At 38.1% G+C, this 19,878-nt stretch overlaps 1 long non-coding RNA gene across 1 annotated transcript in view; it reads right to left on the minus strand.

The window, feature by feature from the left end:
• LOC146437730 (uncharacterized) overlaps positions 1-19,878 on the minus strand; it is a 63,632-nt gene that overhangs the window by 35,025 nt on the left and 8,729 nt on the right. The window contains exons 2-3 of the long non-coding RNA XR_014851962.1: positions 11,581-11,764; positions 9,458-9,578 (exon numbers count right to left, since the gene is read on the minus strand). This is a non-coding gene — a long non-coding RNA (uncharacterized LOC146437730). The remainder of the gene's footprint in view (positions 1-9,457; positions 9,579-11,580; positions 11,765-19,878) is intronic.

Raw genomic sequence — 19,878 nt, forward strand, 5'->3', positions numbered from 1 at the left:
TCATCTTCTCTTTGCAAAGATAATTTAAAATGCCCATCGAGCTCTAAATTGCTAGAATAAATGTTGATATTGTGCTAAATCTTCATCAGCAGAGAGATAAACTTTTATTGCACCTCCTACATTTTCAATGTAAGTAAAGCAAAAGGACATCTGGATAGAGGGATGCACATGGACTTTAATTCCTCAAAACTGTGCTGCAGCAGGACTGGCACTGCTCCAAAGCAGAGACTTCTCACAGCTGTGAGAGACTGTGCTTCATCACTGCGAGAGAGAAACACAAGGCACTACGTGTAAAATTCAACCACAGTTTTAGGGGTGCTTTTGCCCTCTTACATTAGTTTGGTGATTGATGTGGGGCTTATCCCAAACTAACCAGACTCCCACCTTGCTTACCCATTGCCTCATCTGACATCCACAGCAAACTGTGCAAATAAGCAGAGAAACCAGTGCTGGAAAGGACACTCCAGCCTGGCCTTGACGGGGTGTCTCTGCCAGGTTCATTTCCACCCTTGCCTTGGCCTTCCTCACCCTGTCCCTACACAACTGTACTTTGTCTCTATACTCTTCCCAGGTCACCTGTGCTGGCTTCAATGTTCTTTCCTTTCAGTTTGTCCAGCCTGTCCCTACCCAGCCATGCTAATGTCTCACCTTCCTCGAGCAATTCCTTGCTCCTGGGTGTTGCAGAGCAGAAAGGCCTTGCAAAGTGGGGGCCTTGCTGCCCCTGTAAAATCCTTGCTCACTTCTGTTCCTTTGGCTAGCTAGAAAAGCATTCTGGGAATGGCTCAGCTAAACTAGAGGTGAAAAACAAGTTACATAACTGTAAAACAATTATTAGAACCAATCAGTTGTGGTTGGTCACACCTGGTGCTGTTCCTATCGTGGTCTGAGGTGGTTGGTTATGGTGCTTATGGTGGTTGGTTGAGCACATTTGTTGTGCCTCACAAGTATGGAACCTCATAACAAACTAACAGTTTAAGAACCCTGGATTTTGGCAATAAAGTGTCTTTGTCATACCATCATAGAGATTGTGTGTTTAATGCCACAGAACTCGTAATCACTAACCCTTGCACTTCATGGAAGACTTCCTAGGAGGTTTGCCAGCTCTGTTCCACTCCCCTGTCCCTGAGGGCAGTATCCTGGGGGATACCACTGCCTATCTCCCTGTAGAGCTGGAAGCCTGAGACATAGCCCTTGATAGCCACACTGCAGTCATGGGATTCATCCCACCAGGTTTCAGTAATGGCAATGAGGTTGCAGCTTTCTAGCAGCACTGTGTTTTTTTGGCTTCCCATTCGTTGCCCATGCTGTGTGCATTGGTGTGACAGCACCTCAGCTGGGCTGTCAGCTGTGTCACCTTCCTCGAGGAACACTTCTTGGTTCCTTTGAGACAACTCTCTGTTATTCCCTTGCTGGCTTTTATTACCTCAGGAGTCCCTGCCTTGTCTCTGCAAGTGTGCTCCAGTGCGGCTAGCACACTTCAGAGTCAGCAGAAGAGAACCCCCTCTAGCACCCTGTCCCTCTAATCTTTGCCTCTTTGCTCTGGGTAACTAAAAAAAAAAGTGTCTTGTATTCCATATCTGTGCTGTGTCATATGCCCAGCATTGTTACTTGTCTGTTTAAGGCCTGGGGGCCTGAAAGGGAATCATGGAAGCAGGGAGTGCTGGAGTCTCTTTAAAACATGAGACACACAGGCTCTTTCTCTTTTGTTCTCACTAGGAAGGCGAGACATAGCGAGGCAGAAGCCTTCTTTTGTTTCTCTCCAAGCTCCTCGCCTGGATTAGGTCTCCAGGAAACTCCATTTTGCAATCCTAAACTGCTTCAAGGCTAATTTCACAAATACCTCTCTGCAGTGGCAGCTGCAACCACCAGGCCTGTGGGGTTGGGGGCTGCTGTGTTCAGTGCCCAGCAGGGCTGCTTCTGTCCCTCCTGCTGGTGGCTTGGAGCTGGGATGACTGGGAACCATGGTGCTGACACCAACTGGGTCCAGCCAGCTGGAAAAGGCATGGAGAAATTGACACCACGGGTTCACCGCTGCTCCAGTTCCCGAGTTCTGCAGCATTAAACACACGATTTCTATGATGGTATGGCAAAGACACTTTATTGCAAAAATCCAGGGTTTTTCAGCTGTTGGTTTGTTATGAGTTTACATACTTGTGAGGCACAGCAAATATGCTTAACCAACCACTATAGACTACGATAGAAATAGGCATCAAGTGTAATCAATCACTAGCCCTTCGGTGTGAGCACTTAGTGGTTCTAATAATTATTTCACAATTATGTAACTTGCTTTTCACCTCTACTTTAGCTGAGTCATTCCCAGAATGCTTTTCCAATTAGCCAAAGCAACACAAGTGAGCAAGGCTGATTTTACAAGGGCAGCAAAGTCCTCAATTTACAAGGTCCTCACTTTGCAAAGCCTTTCTGCTCCACAACAGAGTTCCAGCTGCCATTGCTGACAGAGCTTCTACTGTCAGGAGAAACTCTGTTGGGGTGGCATGAAGTGAATGTCTTGAGGGGCATATGACTGTTTTGGACTCCAGGTTTGATTTTGTTTTGTCCTTGTTCCCCATTGGTTGTTGTTTGGGGAAGAGAGAGCTATTTTTGTAATCATGGAGGTTCTGTTGCTGTGTTGGGTTGGTTTTGCTCTTTGTTTTCTTTCTCCATGCATGGTCAGGAGAACGGGGCTTATCTGCCATCTCACCTTTGTCCCTTGGACCACACGCTCATCTGCAGAAGGCACCATATTGTGGGGAGGGGCTTCTCCACCATTTTCTTTTCTTTGTTCCTGGAGCATCCACAGGATTCAGCAGCTTTACATCTAGTGGTTATTGCTATTATCTTGGCTGTTGCTGGGTTTTTTTTTATTAAACTCTTTTTTTTACATGTATCTGCTCACATATGTCTGTCCTTTTTGATGAAGGGTAGTGGTTAATGTGTCTGCCCCATAAATTGTCTTAAACCAAGAAACTCTCATCATAAAGCTTGTCAGGAACAAGGCTGATATTGTGCTCCCTCCTCACATCTAGTTTAAAGCTGTACCAATGAGACCCACTAATTCCAGAGCAAGTCTCCACCCTCTGCTGAGAAAAAGTGAGTGCCATCTGATACCAGCATATTTGCGCTGCCTGGACCATTCCATTGTCGAAAACACCATTTTTTCCTTTTCTCCACTGTGAACTGTACATACTCTCCGTGCTCTCTGAAGCAGTTTGACAAGACAGCACCCACCAGGCCCCTGTGAACGCCTCCTGCTTCCAAAACATTCCCCCAGCATGGAACAGACTATGACTACTATAGCCTTTGGATATGTCGACTCACTTAACCCTGCCTGGCAGTGCACGGCTGTGCTCCCAGCTGGATACATTTGGAAAAGCAGCATGCCAAAATCTCTGATTGCTCGGGCTGTATCTGGGCACCCAGGCACAGCTCAATGACACAACTCAAGTTCAAAGTGTTCTGTGCCGAGGCCAGGCAGAGGCATCTTGCTCCTGCCCTGCGGGGGACTTGCTTTGCTCTTCCCTGCTTGTCTGTCTCTCCTCTTCTCTTATTCTTGGGTTGTCTCTGCACTGACTGACATGTGACATTGAGTCAGCTTACCCACGAGTAGTGCCTTCCTGCACATTTTGCGTGACCAGTCAGAGCAAAAAATTTAAAAAAAAGACTAATGAGGGCCTGGAATGGATTATAAAAACAGACTTACTTGTCCTGCTTCAGATCTAAGGCAGTTACTGATCTGGAGACATTAAGACATTTCCCTATAGAAGGACTCTATAAATATCTCGGCGGGTGATTTCTAGCTGCCTTTGAAGTGTCAGGCACTTGACATTACCAGAGATTCCTCTGCATTAGGCAGACAGATGTGATATAACATATTAATCCCAAGAGGTAGGTTGCTATATCCCCTCCTGGAACTCTCCTAAAACTCAACAGAAAGGAGTGAACTTAAAGCAAACCGCTTTGAAGATGTTTGTTGTCACTTCATCCATTTACAGAGGAATGGTGTCAAGGCCAAATGCCATATTGCTGGAATCTGCAGTTCAGCCTACAACCATGCTAAGTGCTATTTCTCCCATTTGTTCAAATACTGCAGGATTGTGCCACCTTACACCTTCACTTTTTTTCAAGAGAGAAAGCTTAACTTCATACTCTGGATCAAGGCACTGCTGGGTTGAGACACTGTGACAAGCAAGGGTTGACTCAAGCCAGAAGAGCTTTCACTATAAATAAAGGATTTTTGATTTTTTTTTTTGCCATAGAAGGTACAAGATCTCCAAAAAATGGCTACTTGCTAGTGACCCAAGCCTTCCTTACTGTGGTTACCACACAACTCCCCTGAAGATCTGCTCTACCTAATTCAGCAGGGTAGCAAGGGGAAGAGATCCCAACCTCCCCCGACCACATTTACACCCAGAAGCACAAGCAAAGAACTCATAATCCCACCAGAAATTACCTGGAGCAGGGCACACATGATTCAGGGGTTTATTGACTATGATTATTTGTGAAAGAGATATATTAGGGTTTTGTGCTACAAATGCAAACAAAATTCTGACAGCCTCTATAGACTTGCAATTGCTACACTGAAAATACATCTGTGTTTATGAAGCACAAATAATAGAAGCTTTTGTCTCTTTTCTTCCTTGAGATAGGAAAAGGCACTTAAGCCCCTATCTCCAAAGGTATTTCTGTCTTCTAAAAGTCACTTAACTCCCACTGAACTTGGTACTTAACTGCTGTAGAGAAGATGACATTTAGGTTTTATCTAGACAATTTTTGAAAATACCTTCAACTCCCTGGAAAGTAAAGGAGCAAACATCAGTGGCATCTCTGAAAAATGGAGAATATTTGAGGAAGTCATGAATAATCAGAAACAGCCAAGCCTCAAGCAAGTTTGGGAAAATGATGCCAGTTTAAGAAAGCAAGAACAGTTTTGGTAACACAGTGAAACAATCAAGCTACACTAGAAAATGAAAATAAAGAACAGTGAGCTCACATTATTTAAAATTTACCTTGGCTGCACATATTTTCATTATGGCTGTCCACACCAAAATCAACTCTAGTCTGGGTTTTATCTGTTTATTTATACAGAGATGGTTCAAAGCGTTATTCAGCATGCTTCTAATATATAGTATAATTTTATTCTCTTTATAAAAACAAACAAAAAAAAAAGATTATAAAAACCTAATAAAATTTGAAATTATCATCGAAAATTGCCAAAGGCTTCTACAGATGTTTTTAGGTATCTTTATACTCTTATTCCATTTTGTGAGTCACTTGTGATACTTGATCAGCTCTATTTCATCTTGTATTTATAAAAAAAGAGAGTAAAATGTCAGCTCTGTGCCATGGTGTTGGATGCATCTATGTCTGTTCACTCGCAATTCAACTCAGGACCCATGACCCTGTGTCCTTCCATTTTCACAACAATAATACAGTTCAATCCCAACCAGACAACTTTACAAGACATTCAGAATACCTACAAAATAGACACTCCTCTCTCTCTATCTCCTCTCTTCCTCCCCATCCTCCATTGAAAATTGCTATTTGTTATTTATACAAAGCATTCTGCAATGTGTGCCTGGGTGAAGGGAGGAAAGGAGAAAACAAGCCCTGGTGACCACGTGAAATGCATGTGGCAGTAAACTGGACATTTCCCACCACCTACGTCAAAATAATTTGGAAGTTGTTAGGGAGCCAAGTTTCTCATGATTTAAAAAAAAAAAAAAAAAAAAGCAAACAAACAGACAAGGAAAGCAAATTTCTTCTGCCAAACAAAATATCCCCCAAATCTTCCTTTTACAAGTGATCACTACCACAGGAGGAGCCTGCCATTGCATACAGTCACCAATTTCGAGGAGCCTGCCATTGCATACAGTCACCAATTTCCAACTTTGTCCATGGCTGCAGTTTTATGAATGTTATGCCCAAAATTTTCACTCATTTTTTGTCTTAAAAGTTAATATTGTTATGAAAAAACAAGTAAAATAAAAATTTGACCCCTTCATTTCTTATCAAGCAGATGCAGAACAACAAGCAAGAACAATGTTACTCAGTACCTCAGTTCATCACAGGAAAAAAAACCAACCAAAAAAACCCCACAAAAAAACACTGCACTAGTTTCCTTAGGTTGAAACTTATTTCCCATCAGATTTGTCAAACATATCCCTCACATTAGATGAGACAAGAAGTCCTTGTGAATGGATCAGTAAGCTCATTCAAACTATTCAAATAACTTCTACAAATGTCAAGTTTTAGAAAACAAGTGCCTGTGCAGAATATGCCTATGCAATTTCGCTTTACAAAATATGCTTCAGAACATGATCCTCTGATACTGTTTTTATTAAAACCACAGCACTGGCAATCACTGCCAAGAAATGATGCTGATCTAAAAGCTCTAGCTGTATGAAGAAACACCTTCAGAGAGGAGGAGTATTTATTATTAAAAAGTGCTACAAAACCCTGTGATGTAAAAAAGAAAGCTATGTACCTTCTTAGAGAGAACTACCATAATCCTGCTGAGGAACATCCGTGTGCATAGCTGAACTACCCACATAAGGCTGGCAAAATATTTGATTAAATTCTCGGAGTAAGCTCTGTATCCCTACACAAAACTCTGGCAAACTGTTCTTAATGTTAACCAGGTGTCCAGAATACCCTTCTGAGGAGTCCTTTTAATATAACAGTTTAAAGTAAATAATCATTTTGAAGTACAATATAAGGAGAGGGTTTGGTTTGTGGGGTTTTTTTGCCCTAAAGTAAAGCTCAGTGCTACTTAGAAGCTGCATTAAATTAAGCAAATTGGGGCTGAGGGGTGTTGCAGTTGTATTGAGAAATAGACTCTCATTACACCAATGGGAATGCACTTTCAACAGAGATATGTAATTTTATCATGAGCTACAAAAATAAAAGGGTTTTTTTTCCTTGGTTTTGTTTTTTATGGAGATAAAAGGTTGGGGTTTTTTTTCTTTGTTTTGTTTTTTTCTTCATTTTGTGGTTTGGGTGGGGTTTCAGGTTTATTTTTTAACCAGACCTAAAATTCTCATACGCCCCTTCCAATCAATATTCAAGGCGTTAGACTCACAGAAGGAACACAGCATTCAAAATCCAGGGTTGTGGAGAGCAAAATAAAATAGGCAAACTATTATTCAAGCACAAATAGCAAAAATCCCAGCCATTGGTGCTCAGTGTGCAGAAACCTCATGTGTTTGAAGCACTGAGGAACATTTTCCCCAACAACAAGCTGATAATTCACTCAAGCACAGCCCAGGGAGTTTCCCAGTTTGCTCCTGTATTTTCCCAGTTTCCCCAGTATGTCCATCAGAGGCACAACACCTCCTTGTGCTCCACTTCACTTTTTCTGTCATCACTCCATAATGTAATCATGCCCCAGATGCACCTGCAAAACCCTCCCTGTGTTTGTTTCCAACGTCTTAATCATGAAAGACCTCCTAATTGATTTTCCTCATTTGGTGTAATTCAAAGAGAAAAGCGCTAGCAATGCTGCTCTGTGCGCTTTATTTAAATTTCACTTTAATATCGAAAATAATCTTTTCACGTCTTTAAGCAGCCAGGCAGAATAAATATGGCTTCCAGTTCTAAGCAGGGGAGCTTTTTTCTTGCTCACTAGCTTGCTTATGACTATACAATTTAATTAACATTTCTGTAGTACTTTTCCTGCCAGATAGTGACTTCGTTCTTCAACTTTGCTTTTCAAAAACACTATATAATAAATCACAAGGGAAAAATCTTTATTTTTAATTTTTCCATTTATGTATTTAATGAACATTATTGAATTTTTGCCATGTATTTATTGGAAACTTAGAACAAATATCTGTGAACTACTAATTCATTTCTGTCTGCGAGGATGAAGTGTTCTGCTGACACTAGAATTTTAATAATAATTAGCTCCTTTATTAGAAATCTGCTCTTCATTTTCAGTAACTTTATAAAAGGCTGAGTTTTAAACTAAGCTAGAAATCAAAAGCTGGTTGTTTTTTTTGGGTTTTTTTTTTATTGAAGCTTTTCCATCCTTTGAATATAATAAGTTTGGAGGAAACCTTCAAAAACACAGACTGAAGAATGCCATGCCATGCCTACTCCTAATTAGTGCTCAGCACTGCATTTGGAGTTTTCAGCAATGAGGACCAGCCTGGCCTCTTGAACTGCCTTAGCTACGCCTGCGTTTCTCTCTCTGAAGCACACATTGTGCTGATGAATCTGCAGCATTTTTATGCACAGCTCCTTAGATCTCTTCAATGCCTTGCTACTGGGAGGCCTTACATCCCAGCTGACCCTTGATAGGTGCACCAGTGGTCCCATTTCCCCATTTCATCAAGGTTTCAATTCTCTCTTTGTACCTTTTGTTCTCGTTTATTAACCTACCTCTCTGAAAGAATTTTTCATGTTCCATTTGAGGATACACATATTTCAGCTTTAGAGCTCTAAATATAAGAAAAAGTGAAATACTGGCACAAACTGCAGAACTCTGACTATACTCACCCCCAAATTTCTCTGTCATATATCTATTAAACAGTTATTGCCAGCAAACTTGCAGGGATATCTTGAGTGACAAAATGGGATCTACTTTATCGCAGATCTCTAAGGCATGCTATTGATTGTTTAATTATGAAACACAACTAGTCTTCTTTAGAAAAAAATGACTTTGTAAGGAAGCTCTGTTATCCTCAGAGTATTTCATCAGTAGGGTGAAATAGAATTCAGTATTTAGCAGCATTATTTCTTGCTTGCTGATATTTTGACAGGATCAGGTCCATTAAAATAGAGCTTTTAGTGCACAGTCCTTTATGTCTGTGTGTAAACTACCATAGTTATCTGAAGTTTTCACACTTATAATGTATCTAAAGCATCAATTATAAATCAAAGCATTCAACATTCAGTAGGTTTCAAATTATGAATGCTCTTGATCATATTTCATCTTACAGCTCCTTTGACAAACTATATGACAAAAGATTTTTTTTAAAGCCTAATCTTTACTAAATAATTGGCTATGTAATTGTTATGTTTTTGCATTTATGAAAAGGAACTGTGTATTTTCATTCCGAATTCTTTTTAGGCTAAGGAAACCACAAAACCAAAACAAAAATTGAAACCACACTTTACTGCCTGTAAAGGGGTCCTTCCCACAATATCCACAGACTCATCATAGGCAAAATTTAAATATGTCAACATAAGAATAAAATTATGATTTGGTTACTTGGCATACATGTAGTCCTGTAGCAGTTGCACTTTAAATGGAAATTACGGCCTGGCAAGTCCCAGTGCAATATTATTTTCATATACAGCCCTGACTAGTGTTTTTGGCCATCACAAATCCTTGATTCAAGATACGTGTGTTGACTGTGGCTAGGCTGTAGGCCAATATTTACGAGTTGAAAATAAATCTCGATATTGAAGTATATAAATGGCAGTGTTTTGTGGAAGTCTGTGCACGTACACATACCTTTTGGCTTTAAATTGGGGGAGATGTTTTCCTGCCTCAGAACTGTTCTGCACCTCCCTGCAGCTCTTCACATCATCCCAGGCTAAGGATTGACACCCAGTGTGAAATGCTGTCCTCTCTTCTCCAACCAGAAAGGATTGTGGCATATTGCTGTCACAAAGCACTCCTGGTTTCATTAGCAGCAACAGCACAATGAGCAAGCTGGCTTGTAAGAAACATGTTCATCACATGTAGAGCACAGACTGTACTGTTCATGTCACGGCTGTTCTTCCCCACTATCCACCAACCAGATTAAAAGAAACACCTCCAGATTTGTTCATCTCTGCTCTAAGATAAATAGTAACTATTCCCCAAGAAACCTCACCTTCTTTTCTGCTTTGCTTTTCTACAATTAGGGTGTTTTTGTTGGTGGTGGTTGTTGGTTTTTGTTTCTTTTAGTGACAGAGTTATGCTCTGACCAAGGTGTTCCCTGTTTCTCACAGTCCGAGAGTGCAAGCCTATTTTTACACCATTATCAGCTTTGGAAATCTGAGACATGATTCACTGTTCACTGAAGTAAGTGGACAGACTACCATTGATCTCAACAGATGAAAACCCTGACCTTTTACATGCAAGTTTTTACTCCCAAAGGAAAGCCAAGAATGGCTAGGAAAGCACAACCCAATGTTATAAAGACCTAGTTTGGGGCATTTTTACTCGTGTCTTCTTTTTTCCTTCAGGTATTATCCTGATACCTTTCTAGATTTGAGGACAATTCTTTAATTTGAAGACAAAACCTTCTAGTATTTCTGGAGGGGACAGAAATGCACAAATCACATCTACTTTTTACAGAGTTGTCCTGGAGGATGACCATCAACAACAGCATGGCAGACCATAATGCTTTTATTTTAACAGTGCTTTTTTACTTTTACCTCTCCAAATTAATTGATACCTACCTACCAAGTGATATTTGATATTCTGGTTTCTCTTTTTTGTTCACAGCAAAATTCCATAAACATGGCTTTTTAATTATATAAAGTAGCAGGCTTTTGCCCGTGTAAAATTGATAACTTCTAGTGGCACATCTTAATTGCAGCACTTCCTAAAAATGAAATGCTCAACTTTACACCCTTTTTAATGTAATGATAAAAAAGTGTGTATCTATGGGGTTGTGTATAGGGTACTGTTAAAGTGCAAACCACTGTACCATGTATAAAAAACCCAGATAATTTGCACATCAGATTTAAGTGTAGTTCAGCATTCTCAGCAAACTTTACAAATGTATGCACTTTGATGCACAAGTGTCTGCCTAGATTCACAAAGAACCTGAAATAACTTTAAAGTGAATTCTTTTCAAGACTGATAACCTCTCAAGTGCCAGTATAATTAACTGATTATCAGTCAATGCATCACATAACCTACACAATCAGCAAACAACCACTCTTTCAAACAATTTACAGTATTTTAGATAGCTAAGATTCACTTTAAGAGTTGAGGAAAGTTGTGCTTTAAGTGGTAATATTTAAACATAGAGAAAAAAAAAAATTAAACACCCCTCTAGAAAAATACTGAATTTAGGTGAAATGCCACAGATTGACTACTAATAGTCTTTACTTTCTCCCACATGACTTGCTTTAGATTAGGATACCATTGTTTCTGTCAATGAAACAATGCATAACAAGTGCAGTTTGAATAAATTTACAGAAGTTTTTGCAAGTAAGGAACTATTTACTGAACCATTAAAGTTGTGGGGAGTTGGTGTTTTATTTGTATATCTCTACAACAAGACCTTGGGGATACATAAAACTAACGATTCGATAATCATTAAGAGCTTAGAAGTATAGAGCCTTAAAAAACCACAGATTTTTATTGAAACATCACAGTTTTAACCACAATAACACTGTATTGTGAATTATTTTCTCTGGCAGAGTACTCATACTTTTAGAACTCCAGGAGGAACTGGGATCAACACTTCAAGAAAATCATGATATTTTTAATTTCCTTAAACACTTTTCATGCACCCCTTATATGGCATTTGAATGTTACTTCCATGTCAATTCAGACAGATCCTAAAATGCACTAAACTAGAATAAAACAAAGTCATCCATTCTTGTGTTTCAACTATAGCCAGGCTGATTCCTCACCATACTTTTCACAGACCTGCTGGGAATGTGTCCAGTGATTCCTGAACCTCTTGAACTCCACTTCAGTCCATTTTTTTTTTCCCTTCCAAAATTCCTTCTTGATCTACAACCCTCAGAAGCTACAGCACCCAGAAAGCCTCCCTGTTCTGAGTGGGTCCTCTCTTTGGTGATCTGGAGTACCAGCCTGGAAATGAAATCATAATAGAACCAGCAAGGGATTTTTCTTTGATGTCTCATTTCAATTTGTTCAAGCACTTAAGGGAAAAGATTTACAGCAGATAACTATATCTTGCTTTTCTCTCTTTTCTCTCTTTCTTTTCTAATTTCTTCTTCATGAAATATGGGTAATTTAGGATTGAGTGGATAGAGTTTGCTAAGTCAATGTTCAGTGAAATGCTTTATGTTGATTAAATGTTTTGGTTTAAATCTTCCAAATTTATGATCTTCTAAAGTTTCCCAGTAAAGTTCTCCTTCTAACTTCCTGAGAAAGCTGTTGCATTTCTCCCATGTGCCAATTTCAGCAAAAAGCTGTACCTCAAGCCTCTTTTAAATAAACTCACCAAGCAAGAACTGGGGTTCTGCAGTTTGCAATGGACAATGTTAAGTGATTTCAAGTCGTCCCAAACAGACATTTTGATCTTGCACGGTTTTGGGATATAGTCTAAGTTCTTCTGCTCTCAAATCCAGAGTGATGATGTCATTGTACCTTCCCAAAAATTATGGCTCATGAACTCCAGGGATTGAGACCCATCAGCATGGCAACCCAGAGGAAATCAGCACATGCCAGCACTGAAATAATCTCTTTCCCCATCCCCAAATATATGGTGCATATATATATATACCTGCACATTGCAAGCAGCATACTGTAGCACATATGTACTACAAGCCAGAGTGATACATCTCCTGTAATCTTTTGCTATTTTTTACAGTTGTATTAAGACAGAGGAAATAATTGGTATTATGTGGAGCAGCCTAAACCAGCTGAGAAGTGGAAAACGCTGTTATTATTATTGAATAATAATTGAATAATAATATCCAATAATTATTATTGTTATTTTCTTATTGAAAATGTTTAGTGTGTGCATGTATACAGAAAACTCCTCTCTGAAGATATTTTTTTTGCATATGAGTAGTCAACAGATAGCATAAAGTTTCAGATGTTGTGACTCCACTGTCTAAATACAACTCAATAAAAGTTGTGAAATGCAGGGTTATCCTCTGCATGTAGATCTAACTTCAGCGCAGTAATTAAAACTGAAAATATTTATGCACAAATGTTAACCAAGTAGTAAAATACCACATGCACTCTTTCACAACGTTGAAACAAGACCTTTACACATTTGAAGGTGATTTAGGTAATTAGCCCTCAAATATTTTAACACAGCCAAGATAAAGAATATGGGACCAGACTGAGGAGAGAAGGGTTGATTATAGCTTTTCCTAAGAACCCCAGGGTTAATTGCTCCACAAATCTGAAATATAAATCAGGCCATTCACAGTCATTTTTTAACTGGAGACTTAGACTTAGTTTCTGTAATATGGTATCTACACAAGGGAAAGCAAAATCCAGCTTCATAGCTTACCTCAGGATAAAGCCTGTAAAATCTTCAAATTATTTTTGCATTATACAGCTGCAGCAATATATGAATTTTGATACCTTTCATTAGAATTTAGCAAACATAAAACTACTATCTGGATACTGAACAAGTAATTCTGCTTTTTTCTTAACCCCAAGGATTCAGGAAGAGGAAAAACCCCAAACCCTTCACAGTTTCCTCATTCTTGTTGCCTTCAAATGTGACCAAAGTTGCTGAATGTGACCAAGTCTGATTCACAGATGGAAAACAGCAGAAGATAGAACATTCTTGCAGTCATTTGGACATGCAGAAGCCCCAAATTAAAATGCCAAGAACATGAGAAATGAATGAAATACCCAACAGGAAGACTTGAGTTGGTAGAAGAATAGATATAAAATTAGTCAGCAACTAAGACACCAGATTTATATTTCATCATGAGTGTAGTTCCATAGTGAAACAGCCTATGGGGAGGAATCTTTTCCCATAGATCATGAATCAGCTGTTTTTCAACAGTGTGCAATGTTCAACTGGCACTTTACCCAATAATTGAAGCAGCTCTACATTGCGTTTTGGAATTGGACTGATTTCTATTCCTGTTGCTTTGGGAACTAACCAGATCATCAGGTAAAACTGATTAAAAAAATTTATCAGAGTGACATTATAGAGTTCCTACTTAGTACTCCAAAGCACTGAAGGTCTGATCCTGCACTGCTTATTCCCATGAGCAATACTTAATGAAATGCCCATTCCTGCTCACCTAACAAGAATAATTCATGAGCAAAGATTTCTCATTTAAGTATTTACAAGAAGAGGTCTTCTCTTTGACCTTTCAATTACATTATCATATATACTTAGAAGTCATGGTATTAACAGCCATATTTTATGGCTTTATATTTACATATTCTAAGTGTTTTAAAAGTTACAAATTGATATGCTGGTAATCATTTTCCTCACTTATTTCGCTAACACTTGAAAAGTAATTTCTGAGAACTTTCACTCCTAGCATTAAGTTCAGTTTCTATTGAATACATGCTGACCTTAGCAGTACTACTAGTTTTAAGGATTAAATAATGACTAGAAGGTGGTTTCTGTTGAAGTCAAATGAATAAAAATAAGATGAGACTCCAAATCAAACCATAATCCTGACTGCGCCATACAGGTAAAATTAGGTTTTTCTGTAATGAACACCATTTATGTCACTTCTATATGCTTAAATATTTCAATTATCTGCTCTGATAGAAAAGAGCAAACATTCACTGATCTAAAACATTATTCAATAGCACACAAGAATTATTTAGGATTTGACAGGCATACACCAGATATGAGCTTTTTCAGTGAACAGGTAATAACCAGAATAAATATCCAGCGTCACACAAGCATTCTGATTCAATACACTGTGTTTACCATATTTACTTAGGGAGGAAGAGAAACATCACTTAAAAGTCAATGGCTTGGACGTTATGTCCTTCAGGTATTAAAAATAATTGTAGAAAACAGTTTTTATTCAAAGGGAGAAAGCAAAATCTGAGTGCAGGTAATGCATGACTCCAGCAATAAGGTGATAGAATCATCGCTGTTCCTTTCCCTGGAGCTGATGTCCACCCCTCTTAGAATGATCATATATGCCAAGGGCAATGTGAGTGGTCCATAATACCATCCATAAAACCCCCTTCCTCCTTCATACTGCTTGTAATTAAAGCAACAAATTGCTTTTCTTGGCTATTTTGTCTACCTGTTTGCAATTTCATTTCACTCTTCTACTAATTTGAAGCCTTACAAACTATATCATTCTGCAAATCCAATCATACCATCAGCTCTAGTTTCAGTCCCCAGCAGCAAATTATTAGACTGGGAAAAGAAAGAGCCAGAGATCAGTTTCTACACCTAAGACCTGCACAGCCTCGTTTACTAATTTAATTTAATAACAAAGTTGGTAATTCCATTTCTTCCCAAATATTTGAATGCTACATTTTACTTGTTACATACCTGCCCGTTTGATCTAATGGCTGTCCTTTCAAAAATGTCACAGAAAGCCATTAGCACAGCTTCTCCAGTGTTAAATGGTTGGACATAAACGCTGATTGCTGAGAACAATATCCTTTGCCCACAGCACAGTGATGTAAAGGTTGGATAATTTTATTACCTTTAATAGCATTTGCAGCTATGCAAGCTAAGCCAATGATATGGGTAATCAAATCTCTGACTTACAGGGTGACCACCTGTGGCTATTAGGGAAGGAATCCCCCCTATCTCAGACCTAGACACAGTGCCACATAACCTCCGGTTTGCCATTTCACAGAGGTGGGAAGAGGGATGGGAAAATTGCTGTGGATGGCAAACAAATCCAGTTTCCATCAGAACTGATCTGAACCACTGGTCATTCACAGAGAATCTTAAACATGAAGTGTGGGGAAGCTCTGGAGTCTCCTTGTTGCCCCCTGCACCCTCCAGGCTGCCCATCTGCTGCTTTGGCAGGTCTCAGGTGTCCTCATGTTTGAGAGGAAGATGCATTGTGCTGCCAAAACAGGCAAACCCCACCCTACGACTGCCACATGTGCTGCACTCTGCCCTGGAACTGAAAATATTTGGAAACACAAACTTTTGAACCACAAGAGGCAATGCCAGTGCCACTGCTGCCTGCTGCCTTCCACAAAGGAGTGTGGGAGAGCTTCAAGGCATGTGTTCTGCTCACTTATTCAGAGAGCTTCATTTCCTTAATTGTAGACTAATTGTGCAGGCTGACCACAATTTAACTGGGTGTAAAGAGAGAATAGTGACCTCAAAAGTAGTAAAGGAAGGCTGGGGTTGTAGACATTTTCCAACTTACACAGCATTTCCTTCATTGTTCCTTAGCCTAGTGTGTTTCTTTGGTCTCACCTTTGCAGGCTTAAGCTTGTCAGAAAAGTTGTGTTGCACTTCTGGAGTACTTGAAATAAGCTGGCAAGTTGCAATTTCAGAGTAATTTTAAGCCTCTCTTTTGAAACTGTGTAAATACTCTGCAAATTATATACCAAATATATTAAAAGAGAGAACACAAAATATTTAGTCCTGACCTACTGCATATTTGAGTTAGGATTTATTCCATGGCAGCTACCATGGATACTAAATCCTGAATTTAGGATCCAGAGATCTGCTAAACCAGATAGACAATAAAATATTGTTCAAGGAGGTAGATGATAAATCAGGAATATCTCCTATGTGAAATTAGGAAATATGAAAGTAACTTTTTTTTTATGATGCTCTCACTTTCAAGAATACTGCATTGCAGAAAGCATTTAGCTTGTCATGTTATTCTATTATTTTATTTTACACTTCATTCGTTTCTATTACATAGTCTTGCACTTTATCATTAGGGTGCTCTGTTGTTGCAAACAGGCACATTGAATTCTGATCCAGTTATTCCAGAAGAAATTTTTTGTCAGCCTTTAAACTGAAACAAATGGATGAGTGCGACACTCAACAGTTTTAATAATGTGTTGACTCTTGGGTATTCATGGCCTTTAGATGCCTAAAAATAATAATGTTTCTGTATGAAAAATGAATATTGATTAATGAACTGATTTTTTTTTTAAACAGCAGTCAAGCCAGTAGCTATACTTGTCACCAAACTTGTTATAAATCACACAATGTATATACCAAGCAAATTGAATTTTTCCACTGCAAAATGCCTCCCTATCACAGGCATACATCCTCTGTTCTCCTCAACAATGGACGACAAATACACAAATACTAAAAAAATAACTATCCTCCTGACATATGCTTAACAAATTTATGCATGAATAACTATCAGAAGAAAATTCAGCAATATTGTAACCATCTGTGAAAGCAACAAGCTTTGTGTAAACCAATATCCTATACGCATAAGAATTCCTTTATATGCAAGTTCTCATACTGGAAAATGCTACACTTTTTCTGGAGCTGAAAATACACTCAGTATTAATCATTTACCATTTCTTTTTCCAGCAAAATACAGACTGAACTATCTCCAGTGTAATATACCAACCTCTGCCAAGCCACAAAGACCCTAAGTATCTTCAAATTTGACTAGACAACCAACTTCAGATGGAAAAAATATATACCAATTAGTCCATTCAGGCAATGAAAGAATCAGTGAAAGGAAAATAATTTCAATATGCTCAATGCCAAGGAAAAACATGAATGGTAGAATATTTAACACAAAAATATTAGTAAATATTACACTCCTGTAGAAAACCTGTACACTCTATGGATACTTTAATAAATTGAAACTAAACACGTTATGGATACTTTAAAATATTGAAATTTAAACCCATACTCCCTTATTTTCACTTTCATCAAACCAAACCATTCCTCTGGAGTTAGAAACAGGAGATTCCCAGAGCATCCAAGTTTAGCATCCAGTGCTCCGAAAATCCACCTGCTGAGTACCCTGAAGAGCTCACCCAAACCTTCTTCCCCTGTGAGCCCCAGCTTGAAAATTTTGAAGAGTTTTTTTTTCCCCCTTGAAATTACTGCTCTTAAAATGAAAGGAAGTAGAGAATCACACTTTTTTTTGTTTGGTTGGTTGTGGTTTTTTTCAAAGCATTACCCTTTTAACACTCCATGTTATGTATTTCATTAACCATAACACTAAGGTATATTGTCTTCATTCCCATGATACTCAAAACAAACAAAGGTGACAGAATCTGAATGTATCTTGCTTCTTTCATCTCTCTCTCCACAAAATTTAACTTGTTTCACCATAGCTACAAGATCCAGTAGTGGTGGATAGAATAAATATCCTGCACATAAATATTGGGGAAGACAGTATGTATTTAGGGGCTTCTAGGAAACATAATTTTTTATACTGAAACATCCTCAAGGAAGAAAGCTTACCTTCTCACTGCATTTCACAAAAATTCCCCTTAATCACACACATAATGGTTTTCTACATTTTCTCTCAAAGCTCTTAGTGGAACTCCTTTGATTCAGAGTACTCTAAGTTGCTTATTCTTGAACAATAACTTCCTTCAATAACATGTAAAATACAGGCAATCCCATCAATCTAAGGTATTTTTTCTAATCTTTTGGATAGAAGAAAATGATGTTACTTTAGATGAAAAAACCAATCTGAGCAGCAACAATCCAATGCTGCAGCAATGCGGTTAGATTATTTCTTCACTTCTCAATCTTTGAGTATTTCAACAAAAAGTACCTTGGTTTTTTTTCACTCAGCAGATTCACCACAGGAGGGTTGCTTATAATAGAAGTTATTCTCATGCAGCACATAAGACAGAGTATTCCTCAAATCTGGAAGTAAGGAAAACCAGCTCTTCCTAACGATCTGTTTGTGAATGGAATTGACTGTTTTTCTAGTATGTCTGGTAGCAGTCAGGAGAAAAAATTATGGATCAAAAAAAGACAGTTTTGGCTCAACATATCTCTGTTTTGTAGAAACAGACTTAAAATTTATTTTCAGGGAGCCAAAACAATTGACAACAAAATAAAAAGGGTATATAAACCTTCATAATGTAAATTACCCAGATTAATTTACATATATTGACAACACAAAGTATGATTTTATTAGAAAGCTTTAACTGGAATCAACCACCAAAATCCTTTAAAACTTGCCTTCCTTTTCTTCAATCTCCATTTTCTCTCTGCTTCTAAATATTTAATGGCTTTCATTTTTGCAAATGAATAGAATTGCATTTGGCTCATAAGAAAATAGTTTTGTAACCCTGTTTCAGAGTGAGCCATCTCAGCACTTACCACAAGTGTAAATCTTCTCCAGAATATTAATTCATTCAAGAAAAAATAATCTTCATTTCAGAATCAACACAATTTTTAAAAACCCACTTATTTGGTAATTGAAACTTTTGGAGAAGTTGCATCTTTCAGATAAAGAAATCCTAAAGAGCAAGACATTTCCCAGCATAAAAGAGTGGAATATTCAGAGGTTTATAAGAAAAAAACCAAACCAGAAATTACAATGCTACTTTGTATGTTGAATCAGTTTTGAAATAACATTTTTGCATATTTTAGTTACCAAGTTTAGGAAGTCTCATAGCACAAAATCCTCAGCATTCCCACACCAATCAAGCAAAGGAGTGATTCTTACATAGGATTACTATAGGATCACTCTAAACGTGAATTTATAGACTGTATAAAATTGAACATTTTCTACAGGTGCACAACTGAAAAGTCCTCAACACTTTTCCTAAATTCCAGTTAATTTTATCATGATAAATTTATTTATTTTATCATGATAACTAATTCCAGTTAATTTTATCATTTTATCTATTATAACTATAAAACATGGGACTTTTTCCTCCTTCTTTGATGTTAAAACTCAAAAACAAGTCCAAAGAAACTTTCAGAAGCTCTACAAAGACAGAAAATTTCAAATCGCCAACAAACTCGCTGAAAGATAACTTTTTTCTTGATATTTTTTAGGATAGATAGAATTATAAATATTTCACTGATCTGGTCAAGTCTTTGACCTTCCTCTTTTTAATTTCACTGGGACTCCACTTTAATAGTTTTATTAAGCAAGGGTGACCTCACCCAAATGCTTCCTAAGTGACATGGTTTCAAGAAGAAGCACAGTCTCTTTAGGATAAAATGTATCAGCAGAATGAAAAAGCTTCTAAAATCAACAAGCAACACTGAATAATCCTCAACTATGCTGTCACTAATAACTGAAAAGTTTAGCCAGTCAAAAAATGTATTGCTAAAATTTAATAAATTTAGCAAATTGAAT

The sequence above is a fragment of the Lichenostomus cassidix genome, chromosome 4 (genome assembly GCF_008360975.1).
Source record: "Lichenostomus cassidix isolate B80296 chromosome 4, HeHo_3.0, whole genome shotgun sequence".
Taxonomy (NCBI): domain Eukaryota; kingdom Metazoa; phylum Chordata; class Aves; order Passeriformes; family Meliphagidae; genus Lichenostomus; species Lichenostomus cassidix.